General features: G+C 37.1%; 1 protein-coding gene across 11 annotated transcripts in view; it reads right to left on the bottom strand.

Annotated features, from left to right (window-relative positions):
* STXBP5L (syntaxin binding protein 5L) overlaps positions 1-17628 on the bottom strand; it is a 339029-nt gene that overhangs the window by 266613 nt on the left and 54788 nt on the right. The window lies entirely within an intron of this gene.

Genomic DNA, 17628 nt, shown 5'->3' with positions numbered 1-17628 from the left:
TCAGGAACTTCAGGATCCAGGTTGGAGGTTATGAAGGTGCAGTCCATTTTCTCCACTGAGGAGATAGAACTGCCTCTAGGCAGCTGACTCACTGACTGTGGTCTCAACTATAGAAACAGAAATAGCTCTGTTCCTCTGAGAATTCAGCTACAATCCCATTTGGCTCTGAGGTCTGTCACCTGCAAATCCCATATGTCAAGAGATCCAGAGGAGTCACATTTATCCATGTATCAGGTTAACAGGCATAATCAAGAACTTGTTCCTGGCTGTAGACCAGGAAGTGGGCTTTGAACCAGCTCCAGCTCACTCCACCTTTGGAGGAGAGCCCCTGGAAGTAAGGTATAGTTCATTAGACTGTTGATTCTGAAACGGCCCCCTAACAGACCTCCAGCAGGTCTCAGCCACAGTTTAGAAACAATCTTGCTGGCATAGGAACCCCTTAGGAAACATGCTTGTCTGGGCCCTCTAAGATCCTAAAAAGGATTTATACTCAGCTCAAGACCCCTCACTGCCACAGTATGCTAGAATTTCTGCTGGCACAAAGATTAGACAAAAGATACTCCTGTCTCTGCCCCTTGGAGTTTCTGAAAAAGCCCTATATATGACTCTAGCTTCCTCATATCCATAGTCTGCCAGTCTACAACAATCCTGAATGACCAGTATCCCAGTGGGAAACACTCCTACTTGGAGATCTGAAAGGGCCCTACACTGAATTCCAGTCCCTCCCAACAGCAGTCTGTGAACAGTCCTGCTACCAAATATACCCAACAGGACAGACTCCTGTCTATACTCTCAGAAATTCTGAGAGGGCCCAATATACCATACATTCTCCTAGCACAAGGACCTGTTGGCTGAGAACCCATGCATGGACCCTAAAGCAGATTCTTGTCCCAGTTCTACCCTACTGAACAAGGTACTACAGGCAGTCACATCCACCCAGGGACCAGAAGGGATCCATCCATACCAGCCCAAGACCCAGTACCATGCCCACAAGTCATAGATGCCACTGTAGACCCAGCAAAAACTAACTCCCATGCATGCTTCACAACAGCAATTATGGATGCAATCCTATCAGCTCAGGAAACAGACAGGAGGTTCTTATCTCAAGAAACCAGTTTGTAAAGATTGGAAAGGTGTCTGCTTCCACAAATGCACAGACACCAATATAAGGCTACACAGACAACAGAGAATTATGCAAATGTGACACCACCAAAGGAAAGTAATAGAGGTCTAATAACTGGTTCCAAAGAAATGGAGATTTATGATCTGCCTGACAAAGAATGTAAAATAATCATCTTAAACTGTATGAAATGCAAGAAAACACAGAGAGACAATTGAACAAAATCAGGAAAACAAAATACATTTAATAAAAGAAATGGAGAGAGATCAAAATGGTGGAGTAGAAGACACTGAGCTCACCTCCTCCTATTGAATACATCAAAAATAGATCTACATGTGAGGCTTGCTAAAAATAAACTAGAGACTGGCAGAAAGGCTCTTTTACAACCAAGGGTGTAAAGAAAGATCCACATAGAGTCAGGTAGTGAGGAAGGCAAAGTGATCAGGACCAGTGCCTAGCAGGAAGCACAGAAAAAGAAGGGGATATCACAGGTTGGGAGGTTCTCCCTGAGGAGTGAGGAGTTTGGGCACCCCAGCCATTGTGTTGGAATCAGGAAGATGAGCTTCCTAAATGGCTTTAAAAACCTGCAGAGTTCCAAACAATAACAAGGAGAGAGAAGAAAGTCTTCCTAAGTGATCAATGCAAGGAAACAGAGGAAAACAATAGAATGGGAAAGACTAGAGAACTTCCAGATGTTCCAGTTGGAATTAGAAAAGGAAGAGGAACCAGAGATTAAATTGCCAACATCTGTTGGATCATAAAAAAAACAAGAGAATTCCAGAAAAACATTTTCTTTATTTACTACGCCGAAGCCTTTGACTGTGTGGATTGCTACAAACTGTGGAAAATTTTTCAAGATATGGGAATACCAGACCACCTTACCTGCCTCCTGAGAAATCTATGGAAGAAACAACAGTTAGAACCGGACATGGAACAACAGACTGGTTCTAAATTGGGAAAGGAGTACTTCAAGGCTATCACCCTGCTTATTTAAACAATATGCAGAGCACATCATGCAAAATTCTGGGCTGGATGAAGCACAAGGTGGGATTAAGATTGCTGGGAGAAATATCAATAACCTCAGATATGCATGCAGATGACACCACCCTTATGGCAGAAAGCAAAGAGGAACTAAGGAGCGTCTTGATGAAAGTAAAAGAGCAGAGTGAAAAAGCTGGCTTAAAACTCAACATTCAAAAAACTAAGATCATGGCATCTGGTCCCACCACTTCATGGCAAATAGACGGGGAAACAATGGAAACAGTGAGAGACTTTACTTTCTTGGGCTCCAAAATCACTGCAGATGGTGAGTGCAGCTGTGAAATTAAAAGACACTTGCTCCTTGGAAGGAAAGTTACAACCAACCTAGATAGCATATTAAAAAGCAGAGACATTACTTTGCCCACAAAGGTGCATCTAGTTAAGCTATGGTTTTCCCAGTAGTCATGTATGGATGTGAGAGTTGGACTATAAAGAAAGCTGAGTGCCAAAGAATTGATACTTTTGAACTGTGGTGTTGGAGAAGATTCTTCAGAGTCCCTTGGACTGTAAGGAGATCAAACCAGTCAATCCTAAAGGAAATCAGTCCTGGATGTTCATTGGAAGGACTGATGCTGAAGCTGAAGCTCCAATAATTTGGCTACCTGATGCGAAGAACTGACTCATTAGAAAAGACCGTGATGCTGGGATAGATTGAACACAGGAGGAGAAAGGGACGGCAGAGCATGAGATGGTTGGATGGCCATCACTGACTCGATGGATATGAATTTGGGCAAGCTCTGGGAGATGGCGGTAGACAGGGAAGCCTGGCGTGTGGCAGTCGACAGGGTCACAAAGAGTCGGATAGAACTGAGCAGCTGAACTGAACTGACCTGAACTTGAGAAAAGAATAGATGAACACAGTGAGAATTTAAACAAGGAACTAGAAAATATAAAAAAGAACCAGTCAGAGAAAAAGAAACCAATACAATATTATAAAGTAATTAGCCTCCAATTAAAATAAATAAATTTATATTTTTAAAAAATAGTATAACAACTGGAATGAAAAACATACTAGAGGGAATTAACAGACTAGGTGACAAAGAAAAATGTACATGCAATCTGTGAGACAGAATAAATGAAAACCACCCAAGCATAACAGGAAAAAGAAAAGTTTTTAAAGGTAAGGATAGTTTAAGAGATCACTGAGCCAACATCAAGCATTCATATTAACATTCACATTATAGGGGTCCAAAAAGTAAAAATAGAGAAAGGAGTTTAAAATGTGTTCGATAAAATTGTGGCTAAAAATTTCTAGAGCCTGAAGAAAACATCCAGATATAGGAGGCACAGAGGACCCCAAACAATGAACCAAAGAGACCTGCACCAAGAGATATTATAACTAAAATGGGAAAACTTATAGATAAAGAGATAATTGCAAAGGTGGCAAAGGAAAAACAAAAAGTCACACACAAGGGAACACCATAAGGCTTTCAGCTGATTTTTCTACAGATTTAGCAGACCAGATAGGAGTGGCATGATATATTTAAAGAGTTGAAAGGGGAAAGCGTACAACCTGGGATACTCTATTCCACAAGATTATCATTTAGAAATGAAAGAGAGATAAAAACACTTTCTCTGACAAGCAAAGACTAAAAGAGTTCAATACTAAATTGAGCCTAAAAGAAATGCTAAAGAGTCTTCCCTATGTGGAAAAGAAATGGCTATGGTAAGAAGTAAGAATTAATGTCAGTCAGTTAGTTCAGTTGCTCAGTTGAGTCCGACTCTTTGCGACCCCATGAAGCGCAGCAAGCCAGGCCTCCCTGTACATCACAAACTCCCAGAGTTTACTCAAACTCATGCCCGTCGAGTTGGTGATGCCATCCAGCCATCTCATCCTCTGTCGTCCCCTTCTCCTCCTGCCCCCAATCTCTCCCAGCATCAGGGTCTTTTCCAATGAATCAACTCTTCGCATGAGGTGGCCAAAGTATTGGAGTTCCAGCTTCAGCATCAGTCCTTCCAATGGACACCCAGGACTGATCTCCTTTAGGATGGACTAGTTGGATCTCCTTGCAGTCCAAGGGACTCTCAAGAGTCTTCTCCAACACCATAGTTCAAAAGCATCAATTTTTTGGCGCTCGGCTTTCTTCACAGTCCAACTCTCACATCCATACATGACCACTGGAAAAACCATAGCCTTGACTAGACGGACCTTTGTTGGCAAAGTAATGTCTCTGCTTTTAAATATGCTATCTAGGTTGGTCATAACTTTCCTTCCAAGGAGTAAGCGTCTTTTAATTTCACGGCTGCATTCACCATCTGCAGTGATTTTGGAGCCCAAAAAAATAAAGTCTGACACTGTTCCACTGTTCTCCCCATCTATTTGCCATGAAGTGATGGGACCAGATGCCATGATCTTAGTTTTCTGAATGTTGAGCTTTAAGCCAACTTTTTCACTCTCCTCTTTCACTTTCATCAAGAGGCTCTTTAGTTCTTCACTTCTGCCATAAGGGTGGTGTCATCTGCATATCTGAGGTTATTGATATTTCTCCCAGCAATCTTGATTCCAGCTTGTGCTTCCTCCAGCCAGCGTTTCTCATGATGTACTCTGCATATAAATTAAATAAGCAGGGTGACAATATACAGCCTTGATGTACTCCTTTTCCTATTTGGAACCAGTCTGTTGTTCCATGTCCATTTCTAACTGTTGCTTCCTGACCTGCATACAGGTTTCTCAAGAGGCAGGTCAAGGTGGTCTGGTATTCCCATCTCTTTCAGAATTTTCCACAGTTTATTGTGATCCACATAGTCGAAGGCTTTGGTGTAGTCAATAAAGCAGAAGTAGATGTTTTTCTGGAACTCTCTTGCTTTTTTGATGATCCAGCAGATATTGGCAATTTGATCTCTTGTTCCTGTGCCTTTCCTAAAACCAGCTTGAACATCTGGAAGTTCTCAGTTCACGTATTGCTGAAACCTGACTTGGAGAATTTTGAGCATTACTTTACTAGATTCATAGGCAAGGAAAAATCTTACTAATAAAGGCAAATATATAGTGAAGACTATGGATCAACCACTTAAAAAAGATAATGTGAACATTAAAGGACAAAAATTGTAAAATCAACTACAAGAAACAATTAAGGGATAAATATGAAGGTGTAAAATATGTCATCAAAAACAAAAACATGGGGGAAGGGAGTAAAATATGTAGATCATTTAGAATGTGTTTAAGCTTAAATGACTACCATTTTGTAACAAGTTGACATATAGATCAACATATATAAATCCCATGTTAACTACAAATCAAAAACATACAATAGATTCACAAAAACAAGAGAGAAAGGAACACAAGCATGGCACTAAAAAAAAAATCACTGAACCACAAGAAAGAACAGAGCAGACCCATAAAACAAAAAACAAGAAACAAAATGTCAATAAATACATGCCAATCAATAATCAGTTTATACGTCAATGGATTAAATGCTCAAGTCAAAAGATACCAGATGGCTGACTGTATTTAAAAGAAGGACACATCTATATCCTGCCTATAAGAGACTCATTTCAGAGCTAAATGCACACACAGACTGAAAGTGAGGGAATAGGTAAAAAACATTTCATGCAAATGAAAACAACAAGAAAGCTGGGTTAGCAATACGCGTATCAGACAAGATCTACCACAGAGGAAAAATAAAGGCATTATATAATTCTAAGAAAATAAGTAGTTTGCAGGACGGTTCCTACTTGTCTCATGCAGCAGAAGATTCTTCACTCTTGATCTACAAAACCTCTGATGGAAAAGTTACTAGGACAGCATATGATTTACATAAAACACACTGCAGACTTCCTGGTGTGCCTTCCAGCCTCTCAGTTCCCTGGATCCTGTTAGATCCCAGTTTCTTATTACCATATCATATCCATCATGGAAGAATACCTTGTACTGTTCCACCTAAGTCACTGGGTCCAACGGCACAACAAAAGATTGGTGGAATAAGAATGCCTACCTGCAGCCGTAGGAATTCTTTTCCATGGAAACGAAAAGCCTGCCTGCTCAGCAAGTTGAAAATGAAGGAGTGGCTCAAAGTAAAAGAAAAATAACTTAAAGACTGTACCATGGAAAACAAAGAAAAACCAGTTATCACAACATTTAATTTAGAAAAATTTGAGGGGAAAAATACCTGAAAGATCTGTAGGCAATCATAATGTTTTTCTTTTACTATCCTTGAGAGTTCTTAGAGTGCTTTAAAAAAACATGTTGACTATGTGAAGCAGTGTTCCAACTCAAACAGAATAATATGCTCTTAATACCTGAGGTTTGAGGAGACTATAGATATGTTTTAGCATTACTGTAGCAGGAAAATATAGAGAGAATAAATTATTTTTATAGCAGATCTTTAGCAAAAAATTGTAAGTAGGAAAATAATTTGCTCTTTCAAGAGCAATATTTATCATGATGTCTTAGGTTAATCCTGGAGGAGGAAACGGCAACCCACTCCAGTATTCTTGCCTGGAGAATCCCATGGACAGCGGAGCCTGGCAGGCTACAGTTCATGGGGTCGCAAAGTGTTGAACATGACTCAGCAACTACACAATGATAGAAGGATCAGTACAAGAGGATATAACATTCATTAACACATATACAGCTAATATAATGGTACATAAGTATATGAAGCAAATATGGACAGATATAAAGGAAGAAACTGACAATAATACAATAATAGTAGAGGATTTGAATAGTGCCTTATATCAATAGAGTATCCAGAAAAAAAATACTAAAGAAACAGTAGTCTTAAATGACACATTAGACCAACTGAAGTTAGGCATCCAGAGGACTTATATCCCCTAACAGCAGACTATACATCCTTCAAGTGCATATAATACATTCTCCAGGACATAGTGCATGCTATGTCACAAAACATGTCTAAACAAATTCAAAAGGATAAAAATACACCAAGCATTTTTTCTAAAAAAAAAAAAAAAGAAAAGAAAGAAATCTAGAAATTAACTACAGAAAGGAAAACAGATAGAAAACATATACATACGACACTAAACAAGAGAGAGGAGACATATGTATACAAAGAGCTGATTCACTTTGCTGCACAGCAGAAACTAACACATTGTAACACACCTGTATTTCAATATTTTTTTTTAAATTAAAACACAACATACTAAACCTTAGGGGATACAGATAAAGCAGTTCTCAGACACAAGTTAAGAGCTATAAGCATCTATATACAGACAAAAAATCTCAATTCAGTAATCTAAAATTGCACATGGGAAACAATAAAAGCAGAGAAAACTAAACCCAAGCAATCAGAAGAAAGGAAATAAAAAAAATGAGCTGATATAAATAAAATGGAAAATAAAACAATAAACAAAATCAGTGAAAGCAAAAGTTGGTTCTTTAAAAAAAATCAGCAAAATTCATTTAGCTACATCAACCTTAAATAAAGAAAATACACAAGTAATTAGTCAGAAACTTAAAATGTGACTACAAATCTTATAAAAATAAAGATTATAAGGGGATATTATAAACAATTTATATGCCAACAAATTAGATAATTCCTCAGTCTGTGGAATTTTCCAGGCAAGAGTTCTGGAATGGGTTGCCATTTCCTTCTCCAGAGGATCTTCCCCACCCAGGGATAGAACCCAGATCTCCTGCAGTGTAGGCAGATGCTTTACCATCTGAGTCACCAGGGAAGTCATAAATAAAGAGAATACACAAGTAATTAGTCAGGAACTAAAAATGTGACTACAAATCTTATAAAAATAAAGATTATAAGGGGATATGATAAACAATCTATATGTCAACAAATTAGATAGTATAGAAGAAGAATTAACAAACTCCTAGAAATACATAAATTACCAAAACTGATTAGAAAAGAAATTTTAAAATCTGAATAGTCCTTTAAAGCAACTGATTTAGTAATTAACTATCCAGGATGAAAAGCCCAGATGGCATCATTGGTGAAATATACTAAGAAGTTAAGATTACTACCTATTCTTCATTAACTCTCTTAAAAATCAAAAGAGAAAACACTTCCCATAAGACACTATTAGGCCAGTAGTGGCTCAGACAGTAAAGCATCTGCCTGCAATGCGGGAGACCCGGGTTCAATCCCTGGGTTGGAAAGATCCCCTGGAGAGGGAAATGGCAACCCACTCCAGAACTCTTGCCTGGAAAATCCCATAGATGGAGGAGCCTGGTAGGCTACAGTCCATGTGGTCACAAAGAGTCAGACACGACTGAGGACTTCACTTTCACCCTGATACCAGATTCAAAGATATTACAAAGAAAGAAAACTAAAGACTAATAATTAACTAATACAGACATAAAAATACTTAGCAAAAAATAATAAAAATGAATCCAGCAACATCTAAAAAGGGTCATTTCTTATGATCTGATAAGATTTACTCCAGGAATGCAACACTGGTTTAACAACAAAAAATCAATTAATGTAATACATATATTATCAACAGACTAAAAGACAAAAATTACTTGGTCATCTCAAGAGGTGGAGAAAAGGTACTTGAAAAAAGTTTGTACACCTTCATGGTAAAAACTCTCAATAAATTAACAATAGAAAGAAATTTCTTCAATCGATAAAGAACATGTACAAAAAACCTACTGCTAATGCCATACTACTCAAACAATGAATAATTTCCTTCTAAGACAAGGAATGAGACAAATATGTACCAGAGGTTTTATCCAGGGCAACTGAACAAGAGAAATAAAGGATACCCAGATTAGAAATGAAGAACTAAAACTATTTGTAGATAACATGATCTTGTACATACAGGTACACTTTATTTTACTGTGCTTTACTTTTTTAGCACTTCTCAGACACTGAGCTTTTTTACAAATGTAAGGTTTATGGCAACCCTGCATTGTGAGATGATGATTAGCATTTTAAGCAATAAAGTATTTTTCAATTAAGGCACGTACATTATTTTTTCAGACATAATACTATCGCATGCTTAACAGGCAACAGCAGAGTGTAAACATAACTTTATATCCACTGGGAACCCAAAAAATTCATATGACATTTTATTGTGGTATTAGCTTTATTGCAATGGTCTGGAACCACAATATCTCCAAGGTATGTCTGCACACAATCCTAAGAAATACACTGAAAAATCATTACAACTAATAAAAGAGGTAATATTAAGGCTGCAGGTAACAAAATCAATGTACAAAAATCAACTTTCTCTATATACTAACAAAGCACTATCCAAAAATAATTAAGAAAATAATTATATTTACAGTAGTAAAGTAATAAAAGAATCTGTAATAAATTGAATGAAAGAAGTACAAAACATGTATTCTAAAAACTATAACCATTAATGAAAAAAATTAAAGACCTAACAAGTGGAAAGACATCTATCTAATGCCCATAGATCAAAAGACTTAATATTGGTAAGGTGGCAATACTCTCCAAATACAGAATCAAAGAAATCCCTATCCAAATCCCAGCTGGATTTTTTTTTTTTTTTTTTTGCAGAAATAGATAAGACAATGATTTTTGCAGAAGTAGACAATAGACAAAAATTCATATGGATATTTGAGACCCAGGATATACATAAAAAAAAAACCTTAAAAAATAAGAATAATGTTGGAAGACTCAAACTTCATAATGTATAGAAAGCTATAGAAATCAAAACCAATGATGTGCTGAAATAGAGTAGTAATATAGCTAACTGGAATAGAATTGAGATTCTAGAAGTAAATCCTCACATATTTAGTCAACTGATTTTCATCAAGGATATCAAGACAATTTAATGGAGATAGACTTCTTTTTAGGAAATATTACTACAACAACTGAATATCCACATATAAAGTGATGTGGATCCTTATAGCATATATAAAACTTAACTCAAAATGAATCACAGCTTAAATTAAAAAGCTAAAACTATAAAACTAATAGAGGAAAATAGTCACAGTAAAACAAGTCACACAAATTTTCTGATTTGCCATTGCATATAAAAATTATGTTTATACTATACTGTAGTCTATTAAGTGTGTAACAGCATTATGTCTTAAAAAATCCAATGTACATATCTTAATTAAAAATACTTAATTGCTGCAAAGAGCTAAACATCATCTGAGCCTTCAGTGAGTCACACTCTTTTTGCTGGTGGATGACTTGAACCATTGCAAGAATTAACAAAAAGTGACACAGAGACACTAAGTGAGCAAATGCTATTAGAAAAATGGTGCTGATAGACTTGAAGACACGAGTTACCACAAACCTTCCATTTATAAAAATGAATACCCCAAAGCAAAATAAAATGAGGTATACTTGTATTTAATTCGTAGAACTGTATATTAAAAGAAAAAAGTCAAATTTGCTATATGAAAATACTGAAAGGTGAAATTTAAACTGATAAATGTATTCTCTAAAAAGAAAAGTAACATCTCTTAAAAACATATATTATGTTAAAACATAAGCCTATTTTTAATATAAAAGTAAATAAAAAATTATAAAGTATGGAGATGGTCAACTTAGGGAAACAAGCAATATCCAACTAGATGCTGCCTCTAAGAATACACTAAATGTGAAGACACAAATAGGTTAAAATAAAAGAGATGGAAAAATATGCACCATGCTAATACTAATCAAAATAAAGCTTTAGCAGCTATATTCATATCAGAAAAAGTAAAGTTCAGATCAAAGAATATTACCAGAGACAAAGAAGGTCATTTCATAATGTAAAGAGTCAATTAATCAAAAGGACTTAACACTCCTAACTGTTCATACAACTAAAAACAGAGCTTCAAAATACATGAAATAAAACAAAACAAACTGATAGAACTGCAAGGATAAGCAGATCTATCTAAAATGATAGTGGGGAATTTCTATACCACTCTCTCAGTTATTAGAAGTAAATTTTAAAAAATCAGCAAAAATATAAATTTGAACAACACTCTCAATTTTACCTAATTAATATTTACAGATAAATCCAACCAACAACAGCAAAATATTCATTCATTTCAAAATTCTCATTCATTTAGCATTTATTATGATAGACCACAGACAGGGCCACAAAACAAGCTTCAGTTAATTTAAAAGGATTCAGTTCATATACTGTCTGGCCACAAAGGAATTAAATTAGAAATCAATAATGAAAGAATTCTAGAAAAATCTCTAATATTCAGAAACTAAATAAAACATTTATAAATAACCCATAGTTAAAGAAAACAAGTAGAAATTAGAAAAGAATTCAAGCTGAATGGAAGAAAAACACATGTTAAAATTTGGAGATGGGGAATTACAATTCTGCCAAGAGGGAACAGCCCTATTACTCCCAGTTTCTGTCTTTCATAACTGAAAACAAGAGCAAAAACCCTGGAGATAACATTATAAACAAGCAAAAGTAAACTCTGAGGTAGAAAGAAAGAAAGAAATGTCTAGGCATCTCAGGACTTATGGAATGACACAGTAGTGAGTTCCTTGAGTTTCCTTTGTGTCCCATATACGCTAGACAGGGCACTGCAGAAGTTTTCAACCCAGTACCACCAATTAGCACAGGTGAAAAATAAAGACAAAAACAAAAAAATCCAAGAAAAGCTATTCTCCAAAAGGACTGAGAAGAGGGTGGGCTAAAAGCAAACTGTGGCATTCTCCATTCTATTCTATCCAAACAACAGGGAAAAAACCATACTTTCCTCCTTCCCACTCCATGGAGTTCAAGAGGGCTGACTAGGGAGCTGATCATCTACCTCATCTCACTCCTGCCATGCAGAGAGTACACTTTAAATCCTATAGCAACTGGTATTTAAGAACACAAGCAGATTGCTAATCACCCATCCCCTGCCTGGAAGAAGCAGGTAGCACTTTGTTCCACTGCCAGGTTATATCAGTGCACTAAGCAGGATGCTGAATTCCCATCTCCACAGCAGTGAGGCAGGGGCAGCGATACAACCCTGATGGGGTAGTACTATTGAGTCTAAATCAGCAGTTGATCTTCTATCCTCTTACCAGTATAAGGAAGTTATTTTAATTTCTCCAACAAGATATGGCAGCACTGGAGTACAGTGGCAACAAGTTTGAATGAGGTAGTATAAGGTGGGGCTAGTTATCATTACGTTTCACTCACACCCTCCTAGCACCCCAAGTCAGCAAGGTGATAATTTGGAAGCAGAATTCTAACTTCCACTTGACAGCAACAAGACTGAACAAGGTGGGTGAAGCAGGGCTAGTCAGCAACCACATCATATCAGAGAATCCTAATAGTAGCTGAACCACTATTCACATCAATGAGGCAAAACAAGGTGGTGCAGGGAGAAGTGATTGATACTATGATTCCTTTATCTCCTGATGTCACTGGAGTACAGTGGCAAGGTGAACTTCCACTCCACCCACTTGAAATGAAGCAGTATCAATCACTACCCTCTCTTTTCAGGGATGAGTATATTGACAGGGCTCACCAAGAAACTGTACATACCCATCTGGGACTCAAACTGCAAGGGAAGAAGTAAAATGGTCACTCATTGCAGATGACAATATACTGTACATAGAAAATTCTACAGTCTCCACCAGAAAACTACTAGGATATATAAATTCAGTAATGTTATAGGATACAAAATTAATACACAGAAATCTGTTACATTTCTATACACTACAAGAAAGAGAAATTAAGAATACAATACCATTTGCAATTGTATCACACAAAACTAACCAAACTGATCACATGGATCACTACCTTGTCTAACTCAATGAAACTATGAGCTATGCTGTGTAGAGCCACCCAAGACATATGGATCATGGTGGAGAGTTTTGACAAAATGTGGTCCACTAAAGAAGGGAATAGAAAAACACTTCAGTATTCTTGCCTTGAGAACCCCATGAACAGTACAGTATGAAAACGCAAAAAGATCTGACACTGAAAGATGAACTCCCCAGGTCAGTAGGTACCAAATATGCTACTGCAGAAGAGCAGAGAAAAAATTTCATAAGGAACAAACAGGCTGAGCCAAAACAAAAACACCATCCAGTTGTGGATGTGTCTGGTGGTGGAAGTCAAGTCCAATGCTGTAAAAAAACAATACTGCATAGGAACCTGGAATGGTAGGTCCATGAATCAAGGCAAATTGGAAGTGATCAAACAGGAGATGACAAGAGTGAACATCGATATTTAAGGAATCAGTGAACTAAAATGGACTGGAATGGGTGAATTTAATTCAGATGACAATTATACCTACTACTGTGCGCAAGAAGTTCACTTAGAAGAACTGGAGTAGCCCTCATAGTCTACAAGAGTCCAAAATGCAGTACTTGGGTGCAATCTCAAAAACAACAGAATCATCTCTGTTTGGTTCCAAGGCAAACTATTTAATATCACAGTAATCTAAGTATATGCCCCAACCACTAATGCCAAAGAAGCTGAAGTGGAACAGTTCTCTAAAGACCTACAAGATCTTTAGAACTAACACCAAAATACATGTCCTTTTCATCACAGGGGTCTGGAGTAATAGGCAAGTTTGGCCTTGGAGTACAAACTTAAGCAGGGCAGAGGCTAAAAGAATTTTGTGAAAAGAACACATTGGTCATAGCAAACACCCTCTTCCAACAACACAAGACAACTCTACACAAGGACATCACCATATGGTCAATACCAAAGTCCGATTGATTATATTCTTTGCAGCTGAAGATGAAGAAGCTCTATAGAGTCAGCAAAAACAAGACCAGAAGCTGACTGTGGCTCAGATCATGAACTCCTTATTGCAAAATTCAGATTTAAATTGAAGAAAGTAAGGAACCACTAGGCCATTCAGGTATGACTTAAATAAAATTCCCATGATGATACAGAGAAAGTGACAAACAGATTCAAGGGATCAGATCTCATTGAGTGCCTGAAGAACTATGGACGAAGGTTCGGAACATTGTACAGGAGGAGATGAACAAAACCATCCTGAAGAAAAGAAATGCAAAATGGCAAAATGGTTGCCTGAGGAGGCCTTATAAACAGCTGAGAAAAGAAGAAAAGCTAAAGACAAAGGAGAAAAGGAAAGATATACCCATTTGAATGCAGAGTTCCAAAGAAGAGCAAGGAGAGATAAGAAAGCCTTCGTAAGTGGACAATGCAAAGTAGTAGAGGAAAATAATAGAATGGGAAAGATTAGAGCTCTCTTAAAGAAAATTAGAGATACCAAGGAATATTTCATGCAAAGATGGGCACAATAAAGGACAGAAATGATATGGACCTAACAGAAACAGAAGATATCAAGAAGAGGTGGCAAGAATACACAGAAAAACTGTACAAGAAAGATCTTAATAACCCAGATGACCACAATGGTGTAATCACTCACTTAGAGCCAGACTCCCGGAGTACGAAGTTGAGTGGGCCTTAGCGAGCATCACTATGATCAAAGCAAGTGGAGGTGATGGAATTCCAGCTGAGCTACTTAAAATCCTAAAAGATACTGCTGTGAAAGCGCTGCACTCAATATGCCAGCATATTTGGAAAACAGCATTGCCACAGGATTGAAAAAGGTCAGTTTTCATTCCAATCCCAAAGAAAGACAGTTGCAAAGAATTTTCAAACTACCAAACAATTGCACTCATTTCACATGCTAGCAAAGTAATGCTCAAAATTTTCCAACTGAGGTCTCAATAGTACATGAACCAAGAAGCTACAGATGTTCAAGGTGGATTTAGAAAAGGCAGAGGAACCAGAGTAAAAATTGCCAACATCCGGATCACAGAAATGGCAAGAGAGTTGCAGAAAAACATCTACTTCTACTTCACTGACTATGCTAAAGCATTTGACTGTGTGGATCACAACAAACTGTGGAAAATTCTTAAAGAGATAGGAATACCAGACCACCTGATCAGACTCCTGAGAAACCTGTATGCAGGTCAAGAGGCAACAATTAGAACCGGACATGGAACAATGGACTGGTTCTGAATTAGGAAAGGAGTACATCAAGGCTGTATACCATCACCCTGCTTATTTAACTTATATGCATAGTACATCATGCAAAATGCCCCACTAGATGATGCACAAGCTGGAATCAAGATTGCCGGGAAAAAAATATCAATAACCCCAGATATGCAGATAGCACCACCCTTATGGCAGAAAGCAAAGAGGAACTAAAGTACGTCTTGATGAAAGTAAAAGAGCAGAGTTAAAAAGCTGGCTTAAAACTCAACATTCAAAAAACCAAGATCATGGCATCCGGTCCCACTGCCTCATGGCAAATAGATGGGGAAACAATAGAAATAGTGAGAGACTATTTTCTTGGGCTCCAAAATCACTGCAGATGGTGACTGCAGCCATGAAATTAAAAGATGCTTGCTCTTTGGAATAAATGCTATGACCAACCTGGAGAGCATATTAAAAAGCAGAGACATTACTTTGCCAACAAAGGTCCATCTAGTCAAAGCTATGGTTTTTCCAGTAGTCATGTATAGATGTGAGAGTTGGAGCATAAAGAAGGCTGAGCACCAAAGAATTGATGCTTTTGAATTGTGGTGTTGGAGAAGACTCTTGAGAGTCCCTTGAACTGCAAGGAGATTAACCAGTCAATCCTACAGGAAATCAATTCTGACTATTCATTGAAAAGACTGACGCTGAAGCTCCAATACTTTGGAAGCTGATACAAAGAGCTGACTCATTAGAAAAGACCCTGATGCTGGGAAAGATTGAAGGCAGGAGAAGGGGATGACAGACTACAAGATGGTCGGGTGGCATCACCGACTCAATGGACATGAGTTTGAGCAAGCTCTGGGAGATGGTGAAGACAGGGAAGCCTGGCGAGCTGCAGTCCTTGTGGTCGCAGAGTTGGATACGACTGTTGAGTGACAGAACAACAACAACAACAAAAAGAATAAAAGACCTAGGAATAAATTTACCTAAGGAAGTGAAAGACGTGTATACTGGAAACTATAAGACACTGATGAAAGCAACTGAAAACATAAATAATAGGGTAGATATACTATGCTCATGCATGGAAGGATTAATGCTGTTAAAAATGTCCAAACCATCCAAAGCAATCTAAAGATTCAGTGGAATTCCTAGAAAAACACCCATGCACTTTTCACAGAACTAGAACAAATAATCCTAAAATTTGTACATGGCTACAAAAGACCTCGAATAGCAAAAACAATCTTGAGAAAGAAGAACAAAGCTAAACTTATCATGCTCCTTCATTTTAAACTATATTACAAAGCTATAAGTAATCAAAACAATATGATACTGGCATAAAAGCCAACACATAAACCAATGTAATAGAATCAAGACCCCAAAAATAAACTAGTGCATATTTGATCAACAAGTATTTTACAAGGAAGCCAATAATATTCAACAGAGGAAGGATGTCTCTTCAATAAATGATGCAGGAAAAACTGCATCACTGGAGTTTTCTGGACAGCCATATGCAAAAGAATTAAGTTGAACCACTATCTTACACTATATACAAAAATTAACTCAAAATGGATTAAGAACTTGGACAAAAGACATGAAACCATAAAACTCCTAGAAGAAAATATAAGCAATATACTCCTGGAAACCATTCTTGGCAATGAGTCTTCAGACTTGACACAAAAAGAAAAACATAACAACAAAATATAAAACAAAGTGTGGCTACCATCAAACTGAAAAGCTCCTGTACAGCAAAGGAAACTGTTAACACAATAAAGAAGCAACCCATCCTATGGAAGAAAATATGTGCAAACCACGTCTGATAAGGGATTAATATTCATAACATGTAAATAACTCATATGACTTAACAGCAAAACAAACAGTTCAATTAAAAACTGGCAAAGGATCTGAATGGATACTTTTGCAAAAAAGACAGACATAAAGATAGCTAAGAGGTATTGAAAAGGCATTCAACATCACTAATTATCAGGGAAATGCAAATGAAAACAGCAATGGGATATTATCTCTTTGTTAAAATGGCTATTATCTGAAAGACAAGGAATAACAGCTGTTGGCAAGGATAAAGAGAAAAGGGAACCCTTGTGCACTGTTAGTGAGACTGTGAATTGTGCAAGCACTATGAAAAACATAATGAGGTTTGGGACTGGCATGTACATACTACTATATTTAAAACAGCTAACCAACAAGGACCTACTGTATAGCACAGAGAATTCGGCTCAGTGTGCTTCAATAACCTAAATAGGAAAAGAATTTGAAAAAGAACAGATATGTATATGTGTATAACTGAATCACTCTGCTGCACACTTGAGAGTAACACATCATTGTTGATCAACTATACTGCAATACAAAATTTTAAATATTTTTAAAAAGATAATAAAATAAAATAGAACTACCACCCAATCCAACAATTCTACTTCTGGGTATTTATCAGAAGGAAATGAAAATCTAACTCAAAAAGGTATCTGTACCTTCATATTTATTCCAGAATTATTTACAATAGCCTAGACATGGAAATGACCTAACTGTCCACCATGAATGATAAGGAAAGCATGGCATACACACACAGAGAGCAGAATGTTACTCAGCCATTTGTGACAACACAGATGGACATCGAAGGCACTATGCTGACCAAAACAAGCCAAAGAAAG

Source organism: Cervus canadensis, chromosome 7 (assembly GCF_019320065.1).
Source record: "Cervus canadensis isolate Bull #8, Minnesota chromosome 7, ASM1932006v1, whole genome shotgun sequence".
Lineage (NCBI taxonomy): Eukaryota > Metazoa > Chordata > Mammalia > Artiodactyla > Cervidae > Cervus > Cervus canadensis.
Note: the sequence above shows the minus strand (reverse complement) of the source record. Positions and strands in the feature narration are given on the sequence as shown.